At 41.1% G+C, this 25,861-nt stretch overlaps 1 pseudogene; it reads right to left on the bottom strand.

Annotated features, from left to right (window-relative positions):
• Window positions 1-1,754: 1,754 nt before the first annotated feature.
• LOC117733220 overlaps window positions 1,755-25,861 on the bottom strand; it is a 49,272-nt pseudogene continuing 25,165 nt past the window's right edge.

The raw sequence follows: 25,861 nt of genomic DNA on the forward strand, positions 1-25,861 counted from the left end.
AGCATCTTTAACTGAATCTAACTGTTAAAAAGAAAACAGTGATCGAACCAAGCACCTGTATTACATCTGTATTGCTAAACCATCAACCTCGTTCTCACAAAGAAAAGTAGCGTGCGTACATCTGTGGCTGGCAGAAGGAAGCAAGAGGGCGCTGCTTTTTACATAGGTTTCTGCAGTGAAACAGAGCCGTAAATACAGTTAGGACATTGTGTGACTTTCATGGGTGGTCCGCCTGGTTTACATGTGATGGAGGGCAAACAAACTGTTGCTTGGCACTAGGCTGACACCTGTTGGACAGCGAGCTGCACAAAGCTCAGGCTCTCTCTGTTCTTTCAGTTTTGTTTTACGTGAAATATCTGATACTCAGTTTTACAAAAGCAACGTGTTCGATTTAGAGACAAGTATCACTATAGCAACTTGTCCATCATCCGTTAATTCAAACACACCGACAACTGATTAAATAACGACAGCAGATGTGAGGTTTGTGCAGTAAAAATGGTTGATGACATTTTAATAAACACTGAAACAGATTTTAACTGTTAAACTGCCATACACAGATTATTTATAACACACAAAACGCCAATGCCATTTTTTTTATAACCTATTTACAATATACTGAAGATATGTACATACTGTGTCTCGTGAAGGACAGATAACAAAATACTTTCTCTCCATTTGCTCTGTTTTTTTTTTTCAGTCTGTGTTTTTCAAGGGCATAGGAGTAACATACTGTTATTTACATGGACAACAACACACACACACACATACAATATATATATATATATATATATATATATATATATATATATATATATATATATATGCTGGTCACTGTAATACAGCATGTAATGGCAATAATAAAGAGTATTGTTTTTTCTTTTTTTACTATGAGACCTTGTTTAGACCATTCGAACAATCACTGAGATCTTCCAAAAGAAAGAGCACTTTAAGGTCCCAAATTTCACTTTGTACCCACGTAATACAAACAAATTACTTTTTTATTATTTATGTATATTTTTTTAGCTGTAAGGAGCTGTATGCTAAATGAAATCTAAGAAGACTATACACACTTGTACACACAGACAAAATTAAACATCACAGTAAGAAAAGATGAGCATTTTAAACTTTTGTTTAGTTTTTGCTTTTTTTATGTCTTTTGAAACAAAGAAATATAATGTTCACGGTTTTCTTTTATTTCTGTTCACTAGATGCTATCAAGTTTGGTGTTGTGCAAAAACTGCTCGTTGTCTCCTAAATGAGGCATCTTGAAATCACGGCCGACCTTCTCTGCCTGGTCATAATTGATATGCACTTTCCCAAAATTATAAAACCTTGAAACACTGAATTACATAGTATCGTTATTAACAAAGTCCGAGTGCAGCCAGCATCTCTTGTTCATTTGAATTAGTGTTTGTTGTTTGAGCAACTGAAAAGCCTATTCCACAGTATTTTCTATCAGGTAGCTTATAAGCTGACAAATGAAGATTTGAACCTTTTTGACCACAGTCACCAGCAGGCTCGCTGTGTGCCAACTGGAAGTCATCACTGAGGGCAGCGAACAACACACAGTGACCTCATGGGCTGAGATGTGAATGGCTTCGTGTTGGCCTGACGTGGTTTATGAATGTAAACACCCTGAGAACATGGCACCATGGACTGTTCCACACACACACACACACACACACACACACACACACACACACACACACACACACACACACACGCGCGCGCACACACACGCGCGCACTCACACACACACACACACACACACACACAGAGACACAGACACAAACACGACACTTAAAATAAAAAGTTTAGACTTTCCAATGTGACAGAACAAACATGAAGAAAGAGCAGATTGTGGTGCATAGAACTCTTTTGGGCAAAGGAAGCTAAAACGGGGCCTGTTTTAACCAGCAGGTGGTGCTTCACTCAACCACCACTGATTCAAGTTGAACAGCTGCACAATCATTTCTTTCTTCTTCATAAATTATCCTTGCAACTGTAGCTGTAAAGAGCCACACAGATGCCCAGTATTATAGGGAACAAAGAGGCGTTACGAGGAGGAGAGGATGAAATAGTTTGTTGAATGTTTGCGAGAGATGATTTTCTGCAGGGAGTTTGGAAAAAGTTTCCATTCATTTCAGGCACGGGCGCTGAGACCTTGCAGACATGGCACACAAGTTTTAGCAGGAAACAAATTTTGGAAACAAAAAGAATTCACAGACGATTTGACAACACTTTGGCGACTTGTAACCCTGTTGGCACTGGGGGACACGACATGAGACTCAGAGAGCTTCAGACTTCCTTTTCGCTTTGGACGATGTGTGGTCTGCATCTCGGCTTGGTCCAATCCCGTGTCAGTCTCATTGTTTTGAACGATTGTCTTTAGACTCAACATCCACTTTTAACAAGGGGCAACAACAAAAAGGCCAGCAAGATCAGAAAAATGACTTTCGGTTTGCTTCCCGTTGGATAGTCTTCTGTTTTTTTTCCCACACACAGGTGAAAGGTTGTAGGCTAGTTCCATACCTCACCTGTCATCACGTGTCCCTCTCTCTCTCTCTCTCTCTCTCTCCTCTCTCTCTCTCATCTCCAGTCTCTCAGTCTTCCCCTACAGATAGGTTTAGACGATGGAGTCCCAGTCAAAGTCGTCCTGGATGTCGTCTGCGGCGAGCATGCGTCTCACCTGGAAGTGCCCCAGAGGCAGCCTGTGCTGCTGCTGCTGCTGCTGCTGGCTCAGCAGGCTGAGATGACCTGAACATGGAGGGAAAGCAGAAGCCTAAACACAAGAAGATACTGTTGCACACCCAGGGACATTTCAGTGACACTTCTGCATCATATATCTGAGTTATATATTTGGGAGTGGGGTTTTGAATAGAAAATTCCACAGAAAGCACAGAAACGTCATCAAACAAACCACCACGCCTTAAATCTTCATCCACCTACAAACAACTGGCTATTCTATCATGGAGATGCATGTAATTTAGCATAACATCTTACTGAATTTAATGACACACTGTTGTAATTATATTTTCAAAATAAATATAGAGGGTGGACAAAATGCCATGGACAACTTGTAATTTAATCCAATGCAATAAAAGACGAGGCTTCTACAATTCATTTTTTCAGAAAGATGTTGATTCTACTATATGATAATATTCGTTACCTAAGTGTGTGACGTTGTTATATGTGTTGCATTATGCATGCTGTAAATATGTGTATCTTCAGAAGCATTTTCTGAGCTGAAAATGTGTGCTTTTGCAGAAAAATTAAACTTTTGAAACTGGCACACAAAACCTTTTTTGACATTTAATGAATTACTATTTATTTTACTTTTTTATAGTTAGTTTTTTTTGACCAAACTATAATAAAAAATAAATACCTATTTCTGATCTCTGATCTATCCACAGATTGTATACATGAAGATGATGGTCATATAATGTCTTCTGTGAGCTTTGTCAAGTCTGAGACAACAATATGACTCGTTTGAGTCATGTGAAATGTGGGATCCAGTTTGTTTTGCAGTTTGAACTGGAGACTAAAATTTAATGCAATACCAAATTGCTGGAGTAACCCTTTAAGTGTACCTGATACTTAGTTCTCTGATCCACTCTGTGACACCCTTGTATATTTATAGTGTGTCTTCAATGCACAGATTAAAATATATTAATAAATATGGTGAAATCTACCAACCTTTATTAAAAAAAACTATGAATTATAGGTTCTTTCTGCTTTTTATGAACGCTGATGTGTGATACCGCATCTTGTTTTTTTTACTCGATGGTGTCATATTATTGCTATCAAATACTGATGTTATACCGTCTACATTCTGATATTGAAAAACACAGACACACTTGCATGGACATAAACCTGCATGCATACACACACACACACACACACACACACACACACACACACACACACACACACACACACACACACACACGCTCCTCCTGACCTGCTAAGAGAGCGATGGAGGAGTCACCTGTCATGGTGGGAGCTGTGTTGCTCATGGGAGGCATGTGGGGGTATCCTGGTGGGCCCATCAGAGAGGAAATGCTCTGTCTCGAGTCGATGTACATGTTCCCTGTGGGAGAACAGACAAAAGGGCAATGACTAACTGTCAGATTAGTATCCCGGCTTTCACACAAGCCTATGTGTCTCTGCAGAACACGAGCTGCGATCGCTTGCACACAGTTTTACTGCCACATTATGCTAAGCTTGAAAAATCCTACAGAATGTGCTGGAATTCCCACTGATGAAATGTCTCCTCGTCTCCATATATTTACTCTAGCTGCCATCATCCACAATTCTCTTGTAAATCTATAATAATGAAAACAATGGCACAGTGAGGGGAGTGACTGTAATTCAGCTCCCGTCACAGCATGAACGTGTCTGAATGCCGTCAGTCAAAGGTGGGTGTTAACTAGGACCATTTTTAAAATACCGTTCCTAAGTAGAGGGAAATATTGTATTTACATTGTTACATTCATCTGACAGCTGGAGTAACAAGTGAGATAAACTCATAAATGACAGCTTTTGTATCTTGTATCTTTAACTGTATCTTGTAGTCAAATGTGTGGAAAATCTTGCTCAGTATACTGACCCGTGCTGATGTGTTGGTTATGTTGGTTGTGTTGCCCGTGCTGATTGTGCTGGCTGGCCTTTGGGTGCATCGCCCCGTGCGGCTGAGCCGGGTGCTGCGGTGCTCCAGGGGGCGTCGGGTGTGGGACCTGAGGTTGTGGGTGGGCGGCGCCCTGCGGGGGGATGACCCCCGTGGCCGCGAAGAACCGGTTAATGGAGGAACACAGGTCGGCCATCTGGGCGGCGTCCAGCGACCAGTTGTTGAGCTCAGCCTGCCGCATGCTCTCCTTCAGACCTGTCAGACAGACAGAGGAGCAAAACATCGCCCTGAATGGTCCACGTATCTCACAGCTATAAGACAACATTATTTAATTATCTAAATTTCTAACTTTAATTTTTACTGCTTCACCTAAAATGTCTGTCTTTTACAATCGTTCACTGAAGCTACATCACACTCATTAAATGTAAAATATAAAATGAAATACATTTTGGCATTTCTATGGCTGCTCAGTTGCACCAAATCTAAAATGATAGATGTCTTTTGCATAATTTCTTCACATGACATATTTGTTTTTTTTAGGTTCTTAGCTATACGATAAAATAATGTTCTTTGAGTGTAAACGGTGCATATCCTGGATTTCCAAGGTTATAAATAATATCATTGTGCTTTACATGAGACTAACAATGCTTCAGTCAGAAAAGACTTATTCCAGACAAACTCCAAGCAGCTTAGAGAAAAACTTTATATCAGAATCACAAAATGAAACGTAATTAACATCCAACTAAAGTAAAATAAATTATGTAAATAAATCTAACATCCAAGATAAAAATCCCCACCATGAATTCACTGTCACCATTGAATCACAGGCACAGACCATCACTTTGACAACATGCCTGTTCACATTTGGAGACAAAGAACGAGACCCTGAACCGACAACACCTTCTTTTCTTCAAACAAAGACACAGCTTCCATTCACAACCTGCCGTCTGATATTTCCCAAAATCAAATTCCCATTGCGCATCAACAAAGACGAGAGGCTTGGACCCTGCTCTTTGGATGTGAGCCAGAGGCGGTGAAGGATGGCATTACGAGGGTGTGAGGAAGGTCAAGCGGCGCAGGGAGGAAGAGGGAGGGAAAGAGAGAGATAGAGAGAGGAGAAGGGGAGGGAGAAGGAGAGAGAGAGAGAGAAAGAGAGAGGGAGAGAGAGCAGCAGCAGCAGCAGCAGCAGTGGGGCCTGTGTGTTGTAAGACCAGCCGTCGCCATCCATCGTGTGTGGATGTTGCCGGCTTTGTGTGCTGACCGTGATAAGAGGCTGTTACTGAGCCAGGGCCTAATTGGATTATTCACATCGTACAACCGGGAGGGAGACTGTGTGTGTGTGTGTGTGAGACAGAGAGAAACAGAGAGGGCAACCTCTCAGATGCCGGATAATGACTTTTATTAGGGGGACTACTATTACAACACTGGATGTTATTATATTGTGCCTCAAGGGCGAACGTATATGAAAGCCCAGAGAGGAATCATAATGGTTTAATCAAAGTAACTGATCGGCATAATAAACCATACATCAATTCTCACTGTGTCAAAACAGGCTGAAGTACACATCTTCTTCATTTCAGATGCTGTTACACTGATGGCACCAGGAGTTGGTGATGTGTGTGTATGCATGTGTGTGCGTGTGTGCGTGTGTGTGTGTGTGTGCGTGCGTGTGTGTACATAGGATGTTTGTTACCTTGAAACGGGGAGAGGTCTACGTCAGTCCAGTTATAGCTTGTAGCAATGCGGCAGCTCTCCTTCAGCCAGTCCAGGTTGGGGTACCAGTCTGAGGACATACCTGGGAGAGAGACCCCCCCCCCACACACACACACACACACAAACATGTTGTTGTTTAGTCGTTTGTAAATTGAGGACATCACAAGTGTACCAGAGCCCAAGGTGACGTCTACAAAATGAGTGGAAACAGCTAATATTTGTCAATTTTCTAGATACATTTCTTGAACAATTAATCGGTTATCAAAGTGTCAACTAATTGTTTCAACACTAAAATAAACACATAAAAAATTCTCAGTTAAGTTCTGCAGTCAACCACAAGGTGGTGTGACTTCACATTGAAAAATGTCAGCCACAGGTTTGCTTTAGGTAGATAAGGAAGAGCCTTTTCACCGCCTTCACCAGCACAAACTAAACAACAATACATGCGGACGCAGTGGAGAAAAGACTGAGGGATTGCTTTCACTCATCCTCTGCTTGGTTAAGGGGAATACTAACATATACATAATACATAATGTCTGAAGAGTACCCTTTTTGGCCTGCGAGCTGTGTTGCAGAAGAAAACAAAGACTGGGAATATGAGCAGGACAAGCCTCGGTGAAGCTTTGGAGATACCTGTCTGTATCAGCCCAGCCTCATAATATCAAATGCTCTGGGACCTTACAGAGGAAAGAATATAATATAAATGCAATGAGTCTGTGCAGAGACAAGGCTATTCGGATGGTTAGGGTGAATATTGTATTGGGAGAAGAATAATCATTGTTTGCTGCTGAACAGCATCAATATCTGTGAGACAGTAAACTATACCATGTGGCTTCCTTACACAAAAAATGTCAAAAGATTTTTTCAGAGTAAAGAAATAGCTGCATCGACATTACAAATGTCGATGTTGTTTTTTATTTTGAGTTTTTGAACCCTTCTAAAGTTGCGATTACACCGAGGAGACTGACGTTAGCGGTTCTCCCACTCAGCTGCTTGTATTAACACTCTATAATGTATTCAGTACTTCCTCTCAGCAGACCTGAAAGCTGCAGGTCAGCGGAGACCCTCAGCTCCTTTAAATACAGATTGAAGACTTTTCTGTTTGCTGTTGCCTTGAATTGAACCAGATCCACGTTGATCAATTTCTGCATTTCACTACTGCATTTTATTTCTTAAATGGCACTGCAACTTTTATTCTATTTTTAGCTTTTTGATGTATTACTGAATCTTCTTAATTGTTTTTAAATCTTGTTTTCTTTTGCATTATGTTTTATGTGAAGCACTTTGAATTGCCTTGATGTTGAAATGTGCTATACAAATAAACTTGCCTTGCCTACAATGGGAATTCTTAATCACACCATTAAATATGTCCTAACTGTATCCTAGAACAACTCGGGGTCTCGCATGTTGCTAAAGAAAACATTTTCGTGGGGAATGTTTTTGTGTTTATAGTGTATTTGAAATTAGTATGTTTTGTCTTTTTTAATATGCTGCACTACCAGCAGGTGTCACCAGAGTCAGAAATGTTCAACGTCTCCACATGAAAATCTTATAACGTAAAAAACTGTGGCTCTATTCTCACCTGTTGAGGGGCAGGTTTGTCCAGTGTGACTCTGGTGGGAGAGAGACGGGTGCTGCTGGGAATGAGCAGGGTGCTGTTGGTGGTGACCATGCTGACTGTGCGCCTGGTGCTGGCTATGGGTGGAGTGAGGGGAGAGGTGCTGCTGAGGGTGGAGGGGGTGGTGTGTCGCCCCACCGTGGTTGTGTTGGTGGTGGTGGCCAACACCGTTTCCCGCACCAGGAGAGTGCTGGTAGGAGCAGGCGGTCCGGGCCTGCTGGCTGGAATCACCTGGCATACCCATCAAACCTGCTGGGAAAAAAAACAGAAAAACACAAAGTATCACAAGGGAGGACAACAAACAAAGGAAATAAAATAAACTGAAAATTCTCTGGATCTGTGGAATATACACGTACATTGAACCCTCAACTGCTGTCCATCTCATGGTGTCCTTTTAATCTGACTAAGGTATTTTTAAGGTATCTCATGTTTCAGTGTCACCAGCAACATATTGTTTACGACTCTCTTGCTTTCCTGCAACTCAAAAGGTTATTTTTGGCAAAGCAGTTTGTGACCTGAGCTACAGTACTGAGGAGCGCTTACATGTATGTGTTTTATGGCTTACTTCCTGGTGCATAGAAATCGTAACAGAATATTCCTCATGCCCATCACCATCACCCAGTAGTGTTCCTGTTTTTGGGTGATCTTTTAGATGTTTTTTGGCATTTCTTTCAACTAATTTAATGGTCTGGGTCATCTCTGGATATGGTGAGGCACTCATTGCTCAGCGGACCGAGAGAGACAGCGTGTAAAACAGTGCTAGAATAGATATATTCTCACATCTAACTCACAGATATCTCTGACACATGCACACACACACGCTCATCTTGTCTTCCTTATAAACTTCCTTGTTGCAGATTTTCTGAAACAAATCTAAAATGTTAATAAAATAAATAACATTTCTGAGGGAAGTTTATAATGAATGACGAACAAAAACGTTCATCACTATCGGTCACTCCTCCTGTCTGCTTTGTCTCAGCCAGCTTGTTTATAACAATGTGCCGTTAGCTGAGCGTTAGCGTGCATGCTGTGTGGCGGTGGATGAGACTGCGGACAGAGCCAATTGAATTAGGTTTCACTTTTGTTTAGATGTTAATGTTTCTTGAACAGATGTATTGATTGAGTATTGACTTTTACTTGCAAATACCTCATTGCACTAACAGTAACAAGCGAAAGGTTCTCTCTAGAGCCAGTGTTTGGGCTGCTGTAAAAACATGGCGGTACAAAATATCTGACTCCGTATTAGAGGACCTGCTCCCTACGTAGATATAATTAGCCTTTTCTAAGCTAATAAAAACACAAAGATTCTTAGTTTCAGGCACATAGTAGAATATTACAATCCATTTTGGCCAATTAATCCCCCTAAATGTTAGACACTGCTCCTTTAAATGTAATGTATATTGAGTTAAATGTAAATACTTGTCACAGTTACAGTGTTCAAAAATCAAAAATGGTTAAATATAAAGACAGAGATGATGCTTAAGTGTGGCCAGCAGAGAGTGCACTATAGTCCGAAACTTATTTCCTTTCCATAACTACATCTATCTGTTTTGTTGAGTCTTTTGATCTTTTCTTTTATCTGCTGTTTCATTGCGTCACACTAAAAGACCGAGCATACCTGAGCAGTGCTGTTAAGATCTCATCAAACATCAGAGGACTAATACAGAGGGACTTGAGTTTCTCTTTTTTTCTGACCAACAAATCATAATGAAATTGAAGAGCATACCGAGGCTATCTGAGCACAGATTTATTTACATAGTGACTTTTCACTTGTGCCGTCAGGGAGTTGTGACGCACAAGTCTTTTATTCCCCCTGACAATATTAATTTGATGTTCATTTTGTCTCTATAGTTTGAACTGTTATTTATGTCAGGAAATGATTGCAGCACCACCTGAGTCACGTACAGTTTGGTGCGTGGTCTTGGACTCACTGCAGTTTTTCAAAGGAGGTGAGTGACTCAATGTGACTTCCTGCTAAGCCTCACACTTTAGAGACCTTTAAATCCATTTAGATCTACTAAATCCATTTTCTTCTTCACTTTCTTATTGAGTTGTCCGTATCATATATTTTTTTCTCTCCCAACTAGTTTCGCCATTGTCTTGTCTTTTCTGCGTGTGCACCGATGACCACAAATTGAAGGGGACCCTGTCAGTGTGTGAATACAGGCAGCAGTTGTTGAGCTCAACCGAGCGCATCGATCTCCTCGGTTACATAACGTACGTGGATGTGTGTGAAGAAGGAAGCAGGAGGGGGAAGGTGATAGGAGGGTGGGGGGGTCGAAGTGGAAGAAGACCCGGTGACCTAAAAACTTCAGGAAGCAATTAGCGAGACGCTTCACAAACTGTAGAACCAATCTAATTAGCTGCTATCAAAGCTGCAAAACCCTTTGCTCTGCTCGACTGCAGATGTGTTTGTGAGTTTTCCTCCTACTTGAATTCTTCCTCTTAATTGCCTTTACTCATTTGACTGAGCGAGTCGTAAAATGCAGATATGCGGAACAACAGGTTGTTTATTAAAATACAATGAAGTAGGAGTAGAGTGCGATGGAGGTTAATACTGGAATGCTTTTGCTGCTGTGAAAGCATTGTTAAATTCTTAGCATTTCATTAGGAGCTTAAGCTTGACAGGTAATTATGTGCATGACATATAGGTGTACATGTTGTTTTTCCTGCAAACACATGTGTCAATTAGGATGTTTAACGGGCACACATGAACAGATACACAAACAAAATGAGGGTCGACACCCACCTTGCTGTGAGAAGGACTGTTCAAAGACGCACTTGTACAGACTGCGGAAAGAAGAGCTGAGGTCCTCGAAGTCTGAGAAACAGAGCTGCTTGTCCCGGGACTCCAGGACGGGCAAATCGTACTGGGGCTGTGGGGGAGGAGGGGCAGGGGGCGGCTGTGCAGGCTGCTGGAGGCTCAGCGACTGGGACGAAGGCTCCGAGTGGCTACTCACCTTCAAGACAGAAGAGAGGGAACAGACATAGAGGCTGTGAGAGGTACACAAATACATCAATGAAGGAATTGGTTTGAGTAAAATACATCAAGGGCTGAATTCACACTGCAGCTCAAAGTGAAAAGTCTGCGGTCAGACCAACATCGGCACTGCATCAAAAAAACATATATCTCAATAACACCACTGCGCTGCAACAATGGGAGTACCGGGGATCCAGGTTTTTATTAAAACAAAAAGCAACATCATCCATTAAAGCACCACAGTCACAAATAAATACATGGCTATGTGCACATTCCTGGTTCAGCTATGACAAGTAATGCGAGGTTCTCATCATTTATAGTAGTTTAAGTTGTATTAACTGTGGTGTATTGGCTCTATGATATATATACATACATACACTGAACACTAAAGTGTTTGGTATCTGGAAAGGCCACTAATGCCAGCATCGATGTGGGCTGCTTCCTGTCTAAATTGAGAAACCTGAATTTCAATTGGGAGAGCTGCATCACGTTCAGTTTAAAAAAATTTACTTTATTTTTTTTTACTATGATTATCATACCTAATTCAATTTCACGCAATTAAAAAGGGAATCTTGGCTTGCTGCAATTTCCTTTCGTACACACAAAAACAAAATCCACTGCTTCAATTTTCGGTCTCCTACAGTGATTGCTGCCTGTCTCCCTCTCCCCTCAATCATCTCGTCCTAGCTGTCATCTTCCTCACCATCCACCCAGCAAACACAAGCAATTTGCTGTGATCAGTGTGCCTCTGCAGATATAACTTAGCATGACACATCCCCCACACATCTACCTCCACCCAGTAATGGCTGCCTCTCTGTCAACTTTCTTGGTGTCTTTGAGATGCCAGTGATGCCACTAGTAATCACCGTCAGTTAAGGGGGTATCACCTGTGCCAGGTAATGAGGCAGAACTAACCCTGATCCCCGTGGACCAAATTGTAAATGAGGTCTGAAGCGATGGAGGAGGAGGGCAAGGGATGGAGGAGACGATGCAGGGAGGAGGAAAACAAAAGACGGCCTCTAGAAATGAGAGGTTAACGAGATGAGATTGCACTGACCTTTGCTAATGCAGGTGGTAGGTGAGTGGGGGGAAGTGATTGATGGTAAAAAGGTGAGCAGCTGTTACAAGGGAAAAATAATAAAGAGTTGGGACTTCTCAGCCCTCCTGTAATTTTGGACCAAATGTTTTTGGGCTGAGACTGGCCTGGTTATATTTGGTTTAAAGGGACAGAACACAAACACGTTGGCAAACATGTGAATTGAGTCTTTCAAAAGTCCCCATTAACTTTGATTTATGAGGAAACAAAAGTAAAACCTGTTTGCATCTTAACCTGTAACCAATGTTAGTATTTTTTTTCAAAAGCCTTTCTTAGATAATGGACTTCTGCTTCATCCATGTTTTCTGCAAATGATCAGCTGGGGATGAATTGTTTGTTGTTTCCATTCAATAATTTGTTCTAAATCGCTCAGCATGCGACAGCTTGGATCCTGAGAGAAGGGTTAGCTAATCGAGTCCCTCCTTCATAAAAAGGCAACTTATTATCAACTCACACAATGGTTGAGACTAATCAATTCAAATATTGCACCTTGTTTTCTAAAGAAAAGTGTAAAATCTGGCCAAATGTCTCGGTGCATCGGTGGCCTGCCAAGTCCTGAGTGTACTTTACTGGGTGCACCATTACAATCGATGACATGAGACGCCTTCATACAAAAAATACCCACTGCGTGTGTGTGAGTATGTGAATGCAGCACATGGCACCGAGACAGGACACTCTAAGTGTGTAACTGCAGACTTAAAAATGTATTAATGCATCTGCATTTTTATCGTATTGGAATTGTTCCCCTTTTTCTGAAAGCCGTTAATACTGGATTGTTCAGGCATCGTTCATGTTCATCAAAGCTGATAAAGGTGAACTGTCAACACGAAGAGGGATGACTGATGTTTCCTGCGGTTTCATTTTTCTGCAGAACAGAGGCACTTTTATGAAAAAATACCAGCATTTCCCACAGGTTTGGAACGTATTTGTGCTGATCGACCTTGAGGGGTGTGAGGGGTTGCAAACAGTATTGATAGCTGGCTGCAAAACAAAAAGCGGTGCATATGAATGCAACATTCAACAACAAGCAAGATATTTTACCATCAACCTGAACTTTTAATTGCATTTTCACACCTGTGAATATAAATAAATAAATATACAAATACAAACATCTTTTTGGGTGTCTGCGATTTTATTTTTTGGGGAGCCCAAATAGATTCTCTTTATGGAAAACATCCACGTCTTTGCATGTCAAATAGCAATAAAATGGATATTTAGCTAAACATTTAAATTATTTAGCAAAATCTATGGTTTTTGGAGGTTAAAAAGATACAAGAATGTGTCTGTTCATGTCATGTGTTATACTGACATTGTACAGAATATTGCAAATGTTATCTCAGCACACTAAATGTGCCCTGCAGAAGCCAACTGAAAATATATGGAAAGTATAAATGTGAAACCCAGTTCCAGCATTACTGTAGATCCAGCATACGTAGCTGGTTACAACCTCCTCAGTCTGCTACGTGTGCAGCAGAGACCTTCTGTACCGACTGGGTGTCTGAACTGGTGACTGAATCATCCGGTGTATTTTAGAATCAAGTGAACATAGTAAAAACTTTTAGTTTGAAGGCTGTTGGTTTAGCATTTGCCAGTTAAGAGATGAAAAAAAAAGAAAAAAAGCAGAAGAAAAGAGACAGAAAGCCCCAGCCCTGTTGAAAGTGTCCTTAAACAGGTCAGCTGTTGTCCTTGTTCAGACTGAAATAAAAATAGAGCTATTTTCCTGCAGCAATCATTAGAAAATAAAGAGAAGAACTTACTGGTGTGTAGCTGTGTACGTTGCTGCCGCTGACGCCGGTGTTCAGGTTGTTAAGGTTGACGGATGCCAAACTCTGCTCTGAAAGGCTGTTGCTCAGGCTGCCCAGACTACCAGGGCTCTCGCTGCCTTCTGCCTCGGAGTTGTACAGCGCTACCTACACACACACACACACAAACACACACAATCCATGTTAATGTGACAATAAAGGCAATTACACATGGCCAAAATGTTGAAGCAACAAACTCAGAGGTAGTAATTCAAGATTGTATTGTTCCTCTCCTTCATTTTGTCCATGTGTGGACTCATCTTCAGCCTGAACATGGTCCACCTCAAGAAATGACCCATGCACCATTAAGTTATGAGACAACTCGTGAGGAAATATGGAAATGAAAGTGCTGGCAAATGCAAATTGGTCCTGCCGCTTCATGACAGCACAGAGCGTTAACCAATGAGGATCTTTCTTCCTTGAACATGGTGGTTTTGATTAAACGCCGTGACCCAGAAACAAGTAGGTAACTTCAGAGATGACTTGGTTTGGGAATTTGGCTCAGATTTAGAGGAAGTGTACTGTTGTGGTGACAGATCACAAAGCTTTTAAAAGAAATGCCTCAGGATTATTTTGAATCATGTTTTTCTTGTTTTCTTTGACTGCCAGTACTTGTGAAGAAGAGCGCCCGCATTACCTTCAGGCTACATTTAATTGTATAGACAAATGTGAAATTATAGCCTTCGGGTGAGAAAGCAGTAAAGGCTCTCTGGGGCAGTGCTCTACCCTCTAGATGTTCTTGTAGCGGAAGAAATATGTATTTTCAAAAGTCAGTTTCCTTAAGTGTTATACTGTTCTATGTATGTAATGTGTAATTTCCCTTGCTGTGTTACTGTAGGTGCAAGGGAATAACTATGTAGTTTATAAGAACATTTTAGGTCTATATTTATACATTAGAAAAGAAAAGTAAAAACTGATAATTACCAAAGACCTCATGATGTCTCTAGAAATGTTTCAACTTTGTTTTTTTTAGACTTGGAAGAGCTTATTTTTTTAGGAATTTAAGGTAAAAGCATTACAATATCTGAATGAAATAAAAGATGACTTGCTCTAGGAAGATATTTTCCGTTATCCTAAGCTCTAAGTATCATCTTATAGGAACCAAAAGAACAGGCACTCTCCAATGCAAACAGAATATTAGTGTGCAAATGTGTTATTACAGAATCTCTGATGTGCTGCTGTGCCTGCAGGACGCCACCTGTCTGGATGTGGGCGGATATCATTGACGTTGGCATCGGCATCATTATCATCAAGGTCTTTCTCTCCCTGCTCTGAATCATTATTTTTCTAAATGTATAGTGATAACTGAAGTTTGAATCTTCCCTTTGGTAAAACAGAATAAGTGCAAACTGATGCAAGAGGTAAATTACACTGTCTGGGAAAACAATCATCACATGATGCTAATCTCCTTAATGATGCACACCTCTCACTTTCTGTTGTCACATTTTGAAGACTCTATAGGTCTGTAGGTCTCATAAAACAGTTTTTGCGCAATAATGTTATTGATGGCAAACTTTCCAACCTTGACCTCAAATGTCTGGGATGCCTCGATAATTTTTGTTTCAAAGACTTTGCTTCCTACATTCTGGTGACTTTTAAACAATAACTAAATAATAGGTCCACTGACGGGCAGATTTGACAAAAAGCATGCTGGCCGAAGGAAACTTGCCAAAGGAAACAGGAATTCCCCTTTCCAGGATGTCTGATAAGTGCTTGAGCAGGACAAGGTGCAAGCAGGTGTGCGAGAGGCTGTATGGTTGTATGAGTGGAAATACTAGACTTTATAAGGTTTATACACACTGTTTAGTGTCATTCAGGAACAATACGGGAGAATTGTTGCCCTGGGAGAAAACAGGGAGAGGCCAATACAATCAGGAGCCAGAGTAAGAATGCGTTCATAGCATTGTACAAACTATAATGGAGCAAAATGTGATGGTACCAACTACAGAACAGTCATACTACGTACGTCAGGAACTTAGCCCACTGTTTAGTTCAGCTAAAATAGCAACTATTTAGAGTCCGATTATATCAATCTATTTTTTTTTTAGTCAGCGAGTGTATGTGTTCTGTGTGTGTGTGTGTGTGTGTGTGTGTGTGTGTGTGTGTTTCAGTTCATAAGGTTTGTCTGTAGGTGAGGGCCTGTAAAACATTTGGATGTGTGCGACCACTATGCATTGTCTGCCCTGAGACTCATTCTGCTGCAAGTACATCTGATATCCAACTAGTGAGAATCATTGAAACTTCAACACATTCTTCTCAGCTGAAAGTACAAATGACTCCAACTTCTTGACTAATTCATTAGTTAGGAATCATCATTACACATCATTAAGACTGGAATATTCATTAGACTGAAAGGGACACCAAGTAACATTGTTCAACTATTTAAAAAGTTCTGTCTGTGATATTAGTGGATCCTGAAACATGTCAGCATCACACACTCAGCAGTAGTTACTCTGAGTTGACTAGTCACCACTCCAGAAAGGAGCATGCAGAGACGGTGCTGTTGGACATTACTGGAAGACTTGAGCCAGACGCAGTCATCCATACATTTTTAAGAATGATTAATAAGCAAGGTAGTTCACATTAGCATCTGTCCAGAGACCTCATGAACTCAAATTATAACTACTTCCCTGAAAATAAGATCAACAGTGACAACATACTACTGAAAACACAGATGTATCTTTCCTACACGGGGACCAGAAATTACTGAATGGTTGTGGATATTCACAGGATCTATTTTCTTATTGACTTATTTTATGACAGTCAACAGTAAACAAATGCTACTTTTGTAATAGCTTTAAGTTAGAAGCTTTTCACGTGTTCAAACCAATCAGCAGCACAGTAACTGTTGTTAAAAACGTGAGCAGCCAAACACTTTACAGCAATCCGTGTTTTCAACCTAACCCCTACCCTGCTCCATTGCTGTGGTTTTGTTGGTGAATTTGACTCCCCTAAAACAAAACGTTCATAAGTGAGGAGCTGGCGTCGTACCTTGTTGGTGACAGCATTGATGGCCAGCGTGGGGGACGCCCCTCCTGACATAATGCAGTCCATTCTCAGAGACTCAGACTCCAGGCTGTAAGGAGTTGATGCCTGAAAGTAGAGAGCAGAGGATGGAGGCACACATTAATCCATGCTTCCTGTGGATCACCAGAAAAAGGCTTTTCTCACAGAAGACATTTCAACATGTCAAAGTAGAAAAGCACGAGTAACGTAAAACAATGTATACAGTATGCATACAATTTATTTTCATTTGCGCATTAAAGCTAGGGTTGGTAATCTTCATAAACTAATATGCTAGATTTAAAAAAAAGAATGTAAAAAAATAATTTAAAAAGCTCAGCCCAGTGTCGCTGACTCTTTTGCAATGACAGTAGCTTTGTAGCAGCACTGGCTACAAAAGTCGCCAAATCTAGTGAGAAAGCAGCCAGGTTGGCAACACTGACAGCTCGTCCCATCAGGCTTTCCTCCAAAGCCACTCCCCTAAAATGATCATCATGAAGTTAAACAACAAACGTGGCTATTGTTAGTACTCACAGCTGATTGCGACAGTAGCAGTATTCAATTCAATTCAGTTTATTTTGTATAGCCCAAAATCACGGATTACCGGTACTAATTTTCCTCAGAGGGCTTCACAATCTGTACACATACGACATCCCTGTCCCAGGACCTCACATCGGATCAGGAAAAACTCCCAAAAAAACAGAAGAAAACCCTTTCACGGGAAAAAAGGGAAGAAACCTTCAGGAGAGCAACAGAGGAGGATCCCTCTCCCCGGATGGACAGAAGCAACAGATGTCATGTGTACAGAATGAACAGAGTTACAGAGTTACAACACATTCAATGAATATGACAGAAATTATGAATAATGAGTACCGGTTGTAGGCATGGACCACAATCCAGAATTCCACAATCCATGAAACAGAAGTATGAAGGACATTTAATTGAACAAGTGTTATGAGAAACTTCTGAACGCTGCAAATTCACTCTGAAACATTGGAACAAGTGTTTGTATGTTTTTTAACCACAAGTTACTTTTTAACTGCAGTAATTGTACCTGTGTCCCTGTATTGTATTTTATATATTGTTGTATTTGTGTTTGTTGCTTTATTGACTCATGAGTCTGGAATAAAAGAAATATATATGTTCTGCGCCTCCTGAATCAGCGCCACGCCCCCGAGCTCCAACTATATGTGAACCAGTCGAGGCGCACTTCATTTTTACGCCATGGAACAGTTCAAGGCTGAAAAGTTGATACATCACTCGCACTTGATAAGATAAATGAACCCTCATGCATTATTCAAGTATCTCAAATGGATTCAGCAGTTCATTTGCTGCTGTCCTCACAAAGAGCTAAAGAAGAGTTAACTGAGTGTTGGGATATGAGGAACTGTTCAAAGATCGATGAGGGGCTAAATTGAAGCCCGCAAAGTGGAAAGAAAATAAATAAATAAAAACGAGGACAATATTTTTTTCCTTGTCTGACTCCTTTCAGGGTTCAAGACGTCTTGCCTGCCTTCCCAAACTGCTTACAGTAAGAGGATTGGTTGGTAACAATGCAATCTTTAATTTATGATAAACTCCCAGTGAAATGGGTTGTCGGTTCCCTGGTGGAGGCACTTAAAAAGAAGACAACGGAGAGGTGAAGGGAGGAGTGAGGAAGGCTTGTGGAAGTAGAGGAGTGAAAAGGAAGAATAGGTAGGGAGATAATTGAGTGGTGACGGACCGGCAGACAGGCAGACAGAGAGGCATACAGGAAATGAAAGAGAGTGATTATGCTGAGGGCACCGGAGACGCAGCTACTAAACTAAGTGTACATTGCCTGTCTACACATTTATACAACGCATTTATGCAGCTGCCGTTTAGCCTCGCTGCCAACTTCAAATATTTTTCATTTGCACAACTGCTGTCATCAGGGTACGGTAAAGACTTTGACAGTGTAGCCTTGGTGCAACAAAACCCTAATAAAAACACTACTACATATTTAGCCCAGCTTTTTTTCTTAACACTGCTATAAATCTTAGCACTTAAAACCTCCCAGTTTCTCTTTAGCCCATGTGACAGCCCACAGTGTGTCTGCCAGCAGTGCAAGTGAGGCGTAAGAAAAGGGGTCGAAGGGCCCATCCATGTAAGACGAGATGACAAGGCTCTGAATTAATTAATGTTGGTAATAAAAAAAAAAAAAAAACCTTGAAGAAAATATGTCTAATGGCAGCTCGGGGCCTTCTGTGGTAATTAACTGGAACACAAGCCTAGAATATTCTCCCTCCACTCCATCTTACTCCTCTTACCCCCCCCTTCCTTCCCCTTGCTTGATTTTCCCTCTCTGCTCTCTACCTTGATGTCTCTTTTTTCTGCATCCTATCTTTCACACTTTTTTCTATTGTTACCCCCCCCCCCCCCCCTACTCTCTCTCTCACTCTCTCTCTTTTACCTCAATTCTTTCTCCAACGAGCAACTGTGATTGTGCACTTTACTGTGCCACACCTGCCTGAGGTCTCTGGAGAGGAGGGGGCTAAAGCAGCGATACAGACAGAGAGGCAGAGACGGAGGAAAGAGTGGCAGACAAACAGACGCACAGAAAGATAATGATCAAGATACATAAAGAGTTACGGAGACACAAAATGAGAAAAGAAGGGAGACGACCGGCTGTGCTGCATCATGATGAAAGACTCCGCAGGTTTTTAATGCAACAAACATAGCCAGCTGTACATTCAGAAAAAAACCTCAGTGGGTCAGAAGCTGGACACAGAATGCAGAATTAAAAACTCCCGTTTGAAATAGTTGCTCAATTGGTTGCTCAACCTTGGCTGAAGGAAGGGTTGTCATGCTACTTGAAGTTTGGAGTTGATACGGGATGTCGATAAGTTATGAATACTTATACCATCACCGAATTACAGTTTTATATGTTGTATTTGTACCATCTTTGAGGTACTTTCTGCAGAGCATGTGGTCATGTCAACTCTACAGTTGTAGCAATATAATGCCTGGGGCTCCTTTAACCATCAAAGTCTTGGTGTGTTGCTAAGCAGTACGGCAACTTCTTTTAAGGTGCTAAATTCTAAATTTCAGAGCATATTGGGGGATTGAGTCCACACGGGTCTCAACATGGCGACGGCTGAGCCGGCTTGAAGCTTACAGCGCTAACAACAGCATTAGTGTTTACCTGGAGGGGGACCGGAAGACGGGTTGCTTGATGACTAGTTATGAGCGTGCCAATCTGCTGTAGCACAAGACTATTTGTATCATACACAGACAATCAGAGGTGAAACAGATGAGATGTAAGCAGACAGAGGGGATACATTTTTATATTCAATGTTCTCACATCTATTCTGTTGTTTGTCAGTGCTGTTTTTGTGGAAATCCAGCGGCCGTGTGGTTGACACGTGTATACAACATATGGTGACCTCGTTTAATTGAGACTCTTAGCTCTGGTTCTCATATAGCACGTGTGAATAGAAAACTGGCAGATTTGCTGGAGACGCAGGTCTATCAGACACAGGGACCTTTTCTGGCTTAGAGGCCCTGTAATAAGCGGGTCAATATCAATCAAATGGCACAAAGCAAATCTGGTGTCACAGATAAGCCTGCCTGTTCAACTCAGCCAAGGGAGAAGGTGTACAGTGTAATTGAGGTCTTTGCTACTTTTGTGTCTTTACAGAATCATAATTACACTATCCTAGTCAGACTTTTTCTGGTTGACAATTATACTAATGGAGCTCATCCAAACAAGCACAACATGGAGCAAGAGACATGTATTTGTACCACAGTCCGGCAGGTACCTGACTATGTAGTTGCTGTTCCACACACAACTGCACAGTATCAATATATGACGCCTGGAGTCTGGAGTGGTTATATTGTCTCTAAATCATACGTTCCCCTGTCACCTCTTGGCTTTTTTACTTGGTACCACTGATCTAGCACATAATCCCAGACTCCTTTCAACCGTGATGCAGAGGCAATTACCAAAACTGTGTCATCACACCACACAGAGCCGCTAGCTTGGCTGTAGACGCTGAGGTTTTTTGCTTTAGAAGGCACCTTGTTTGCCTGCTGGTGTATCTTGGCATCATTATTGCAGAGGAAAAGAGATTTGAAGACACAAACATTTCCGTAGCATCTCAGTTGACCGGAGCAGCCTTAAATCAAGGCTTTGCCGCTGCCTTTTATCGAATAAATTAATACGCTGCACTGTAACTTTCATTATTGTATTGTTGTCTTATTCTATTTTATATCTTGTTTTTTATTTTCCATTCTCTCTTAGATTACTAATATTAATTTCAATGTCATTTTCATAATGTGTTTCTTTTGCACTTTGTCTTTTGTTGAATGTAAAGTGCTTTGCATTTCCTTCTGAAATCCAGCTATATAAATAAACTTGGCTTGCCTCGCTCGCTTGTTTTTTGTGACCACGGGCTCTCTCACACAGCCACATCCTTTGCCACTTTGATGTCAGTGAGCTTGAACTGGTGTAAATACATATTTTTAAAAAATGGAAACTGACAAAGGAAGGTGAAAATATAGTATTGTGGAAACAAAAACCCAACCGAGCGGTTTTAAAACAACGAGCTTTAAGGTTAAAAGGAAGATTTAATAAAGCATTGTTAAAGTACTTACCCTCTCTCCAGAGCGCGGTCTCTTCTTTGGCCTGCTGGGAACTGTGTCTTCTTTAGGATTGGTGTCTATGGCCCAGTACGAACCCTGGAGAGGGACCCACATAAAACATTGTCAAATAAAACGTGTTTGATGGAAGATGCTCTGTTTGTCATTTTTCTCCACTGCTTTTGATTTCTCTGTTGGTTTAAGTTCATATTCCTTATTTTCTATTAAATAAGGAGTCAGTGGTGGAAGTTAAAGTCATTAAATAATGACTGAAAAAAGAAACGATAAATGGAAACATTTCCATTATATGTCAAAGTTATGAATTCCAAGTTTTATTTGCGTTACCTAAGAAGTAAATACAAATACATACTCTGTGTATTAAACATAATTATTCAATATTTCTGTGTTAAAAGGTGTTTTCGTATCTGATATGGTCCAGGTGGTGTTAGTTGAACAATATAATTGTTCTGCTGGGCAGGAATACAGAAAAATATATATATTTTTAGACAAAGTAGATAAACCTGGGAAAACAAGGGAAATAAGTAAATAAACACCCAGTTCTGTAAATAGTAATTACAACAATTTTTCAATAATCCTTTATACACGGTGCTTGAGTAAATGTAATGAGTTGCTTTACACCTCTTCCGTTAACATCATTGATCTCCCGATGGGAAACTAATTTGTTCGCCCATGACAAATAGCAAGAGAGACACAGGGCAGACAGACGGGTCACAGCAACATACGAAAGACAACTAACATGTAGCCCAACAGGAATATGCAGGAGCTCAACTGCCTGCCAAACCAATGATTAGAAAAACTAGCTGATCAATTCATAAATAAGCAGCCTACCATAAATATACCACAAATATAATATGAAACCTTCTAATTGTACAATTGTATAACACAACTATATGAAACCAAACCTAACAATGTATGTGATGAACAGACTTAACCAGTCACTCAACAACACACAGCGGTGACATTGAAACCGAAGCTTTAACCTCTGTCAAAGGTGACTTTCAACAACTCCTCCAAAACCCAACATGATGGTTTCATTGGCCAGCCTATGTTTCTTTTTCTTTTTTTACTGATTGTGCACTAATAGCAGCCCCTCCGGTTGTCTTGTCTTTCAGACGCCCTCGAACGGTGAACAAAACCCATTCCTGACTGTAAGCTCACCAATAGCTAGGCCAGCCAAGAACACATGCGTCCTGTTACCGGCCTCCCCACACCGTTCCCCGTGTAAAACTTTGTTTCTACTCGCAGATGGCGCGCCAGTTCCAAGGATGCACGGAGGCGTTTATATTCAATGTTTGTTGCATTATTATTCTGCGTAAAAACAAAATGAACTGTGAAGAAACAAAAAGACATATAGACTGTAGGTGTAACCGGCAAAACGCCAACCTCCACAATGCTCTGGAGGTTGGTAATTTACTGTAAACTCATATCTCATATTCATGGACTACTTTATTGCCTTTGTACAACAAGTCCAAAAATGAAATGCATTATAAAGAAATAAATGTTGAATATCCTGTAAACAATTTGATTTGGCTGCAACATATTGACCAAAATGAAGACCACCTGTTTCTAAGCATTTTAGTGCTTTTATCAATTAACTATTTGTGACAGTCACGTGATCGCGGCGGCCAAGTTGTACAAATTCAAAACTCTTCGTCCCACGTGCCGCCCTCACGACAGCGCATATAAACTAAGCTTAGAGCCAGAACGACATTCTGAACGGACAGAGATGAGAAGGGTTTTCATGTCAATATGAACCCTCAAATATTTGTATTAGGAAACTATTTGAAACCCCGACAACGTTGCTATAAATAATAACGTTACAACTCTGCTGTCATTATTTCAATTTTGAATTACCGGTACGTGTTTGCAGATAAATATTCCGGGTGTGTCTTGAACACATCAAAGCTCTTATCTGTCTATATTTGTCAACTATTGTGAATGCTAGAGTAATATCCATCCAATTCTTTATAACATTTCAATTTGTCACTGGTGTATCTCCTCATCCTATTGTGGATGCTATTAAGTCTCTTTTTCCCCACTTCTTTAGTGTCACTAGACAGAAGAAAAGCGCATCAGATGGATTTCCCTTGCATCTTGCATCCGATAAAACCAATGCATCTGTTGTTATTACACTTCTCTGACCAATCAGTTTTTTCCTGCGGTGCATGCTCCTGCTTCACTTGTGCAATCCTTTTGATACACAACGTTAAAACACAGCAGACTCAATAAAGACAATCAATGAGAGCAGAGGAAATCAGCTTTACGGTCCTTGACTTCCTGTCGGTCTGTTTTTTCCCCCTTTCATTTTTCCTCTGTCCTCCCAGGGAGGTCCAAAGCTGCAGAAAGAATTCAGAACGTTCATCTAGGACACACACACACACACACACACGCACTCTCTCTCTCTCTCTCTCTCACACACACACACACACACACACACACACTCACTCTCTCTCTCACTCACACACCTCGGCCCCCCTCCTCCTTGCCTCTTCTCCTCCCCATGTCTCTCAGTCCCACATCAGTGAGCAGTACACAGCCAATTAACGTTAGCACATGCATGATTTAGCTTCTCCCCTCTCTCTATGGCTTCAAACAGGGCTCGTACATTCAACTCCTCTCCTCACAGATGTGTATCCGAGGTATCGACCACTTCGATCCGCGGTGTGAATTAAGGAGCTGGTCAGGTCCAAGTCGGGCTGATCCGCTCTCTTTGTGTCTTTGCAGACTATAGGCCTCCACTCAAGCCCATGGATTTTGTTTGAATTATTTAAACCTTCTTCCCCCTAATTCATTTTTCAATGGCTCCAAAATCCCCACAGCCTGGAGAAACCGCCCCCAAACAAAATGAGTATTGAGCGCACAATAAAAAGTTCTGGCTTGTCAGTTTTTGTAAAAGTGGTGGATTGCTTCTCTGATGAGTTAAAAAAGCAGAAATGTGTTCTTAAAAATATTGTAAGTGCAAGCTTCACTGATCAACTGTAATTATATACATTCTCCATCTGAGCAATTCCTTCAATTCTGCAACAACAAGGAGTTGACAAATTGTTGTTTTCAGACCGGTGCTGCTGAAGTGGCCGTGGCAACTCTGCTTCCAACCACTGCAGTGGTGAAACATGTCAATGCTTTTGATTGTGTGTGTGTGTGTGTGTGTGTGTGTGTGTGTGTGTGTGTGTGTGTGTGTGTGAGAGAGAGAGAGAGAGAGAAACCGGGCCTAATAAAGCATAACAGATGCGTGAACAGCCTTGCATCTGAAGGAGTGTACCTACATATACTTATTATTCATTACTCTCTGTACCACATTATTACTTGGCAGAATCAATATCGGAAGAGCCGCAGAAAACAGAGAAAGCACCATTAGGCATTCAGGCAGTTATGGAGCTACGAATTGCTTTTAAGTTCAGACACTCTGCATGTGCGACACAGAATCAGAGCAGGCGAGTGTGGTCTTCGGGTACACTTATGCACAAGTGTGTGCACACATGTGGCACAAGGGCAACTAAACACGTGACAAGTAAGCGCCGCCGCATTTTTTGTGAGCTCGCTGTAATAGGCTTGTATTTTCATTGTGTGCCGCACCTTAATTCAAGCTGAGCTTTTCAGTCATATTACATTGTTCACGAAATACTTACTTTTCCAGGGTCATCTTTGGAGCGAGGCACTTTGAGAAAACACTTGTTCAAGGACAGGTTGTGTCGTATAGAATTCTGCAGGGAGAGAAAGAGAGAAGGTAAGGGGAAGGAAAAGGGCAAGAGAGAAGAAGAAACTGGAGAAAACAACTGTTGGAGTAACTTAACACTGAACAAGCAATCATTTTTTTCACCAAGTGAAATACATTTGATTCTGGTCTCAGTCTATGTTAATTGCAAAATAATTTAATTATTTTTTTCAGAGAGAGAGATTGGATATTCTGTCCCTTTATCAGTGGTTCACAACCTAGGGGTCGGGACCCCCCAGACGGGTCATAAGATAAATCTGAGGGGTCACAAGATAATCAATAGGATAGTTACAAATAAAAATAAAAGTCTTCTTCACCCAACGTTTTCAAATCAGCATCTTCCAAGAACCTCACAGACAATATATTGCCACTCTCCAAAGCCTCTGCTGTATCCGATGTTAGCTGCAGTTTCTTCTGGCTCTGGACCTCCATCTTGGCCTTTAGTGATAGTAAAGCAGTCACTGTTGTGCCGAGTGAAACGCAAGTCATTATGCTGCAGATGTGGACAGATGTATCCCAGGGTGCGGTGCTATGGGTTTGAATGCAGTTTTGAATATGTGACGAGGGCGTGTTCAAACTAACAGGGCGTTATTTCGGGGCTTCATGAAAACTCAAGCAGAACTGAATCACTGTTATACAATAACAATTTCATAGTTCTGGCCATAATGAAGGGAAAACGGCATTTCC

The sequence above is a fragment of the Cyclopterus lumpus genome, chromosome 7 (genome assembly GCF_009769545.1).
Source record: "Cyclopterus lumpus isolate fCycLum1 chromosome 7, fCycLum1.pri, whole genome shotgun sequence".
Lineage (NCBI taxonomy): Eukaryota > Metazoa > Chordata > Actinopteri > Perciformes > Cyclopteridae > Cyclopterus > Cyclopterus lumpus.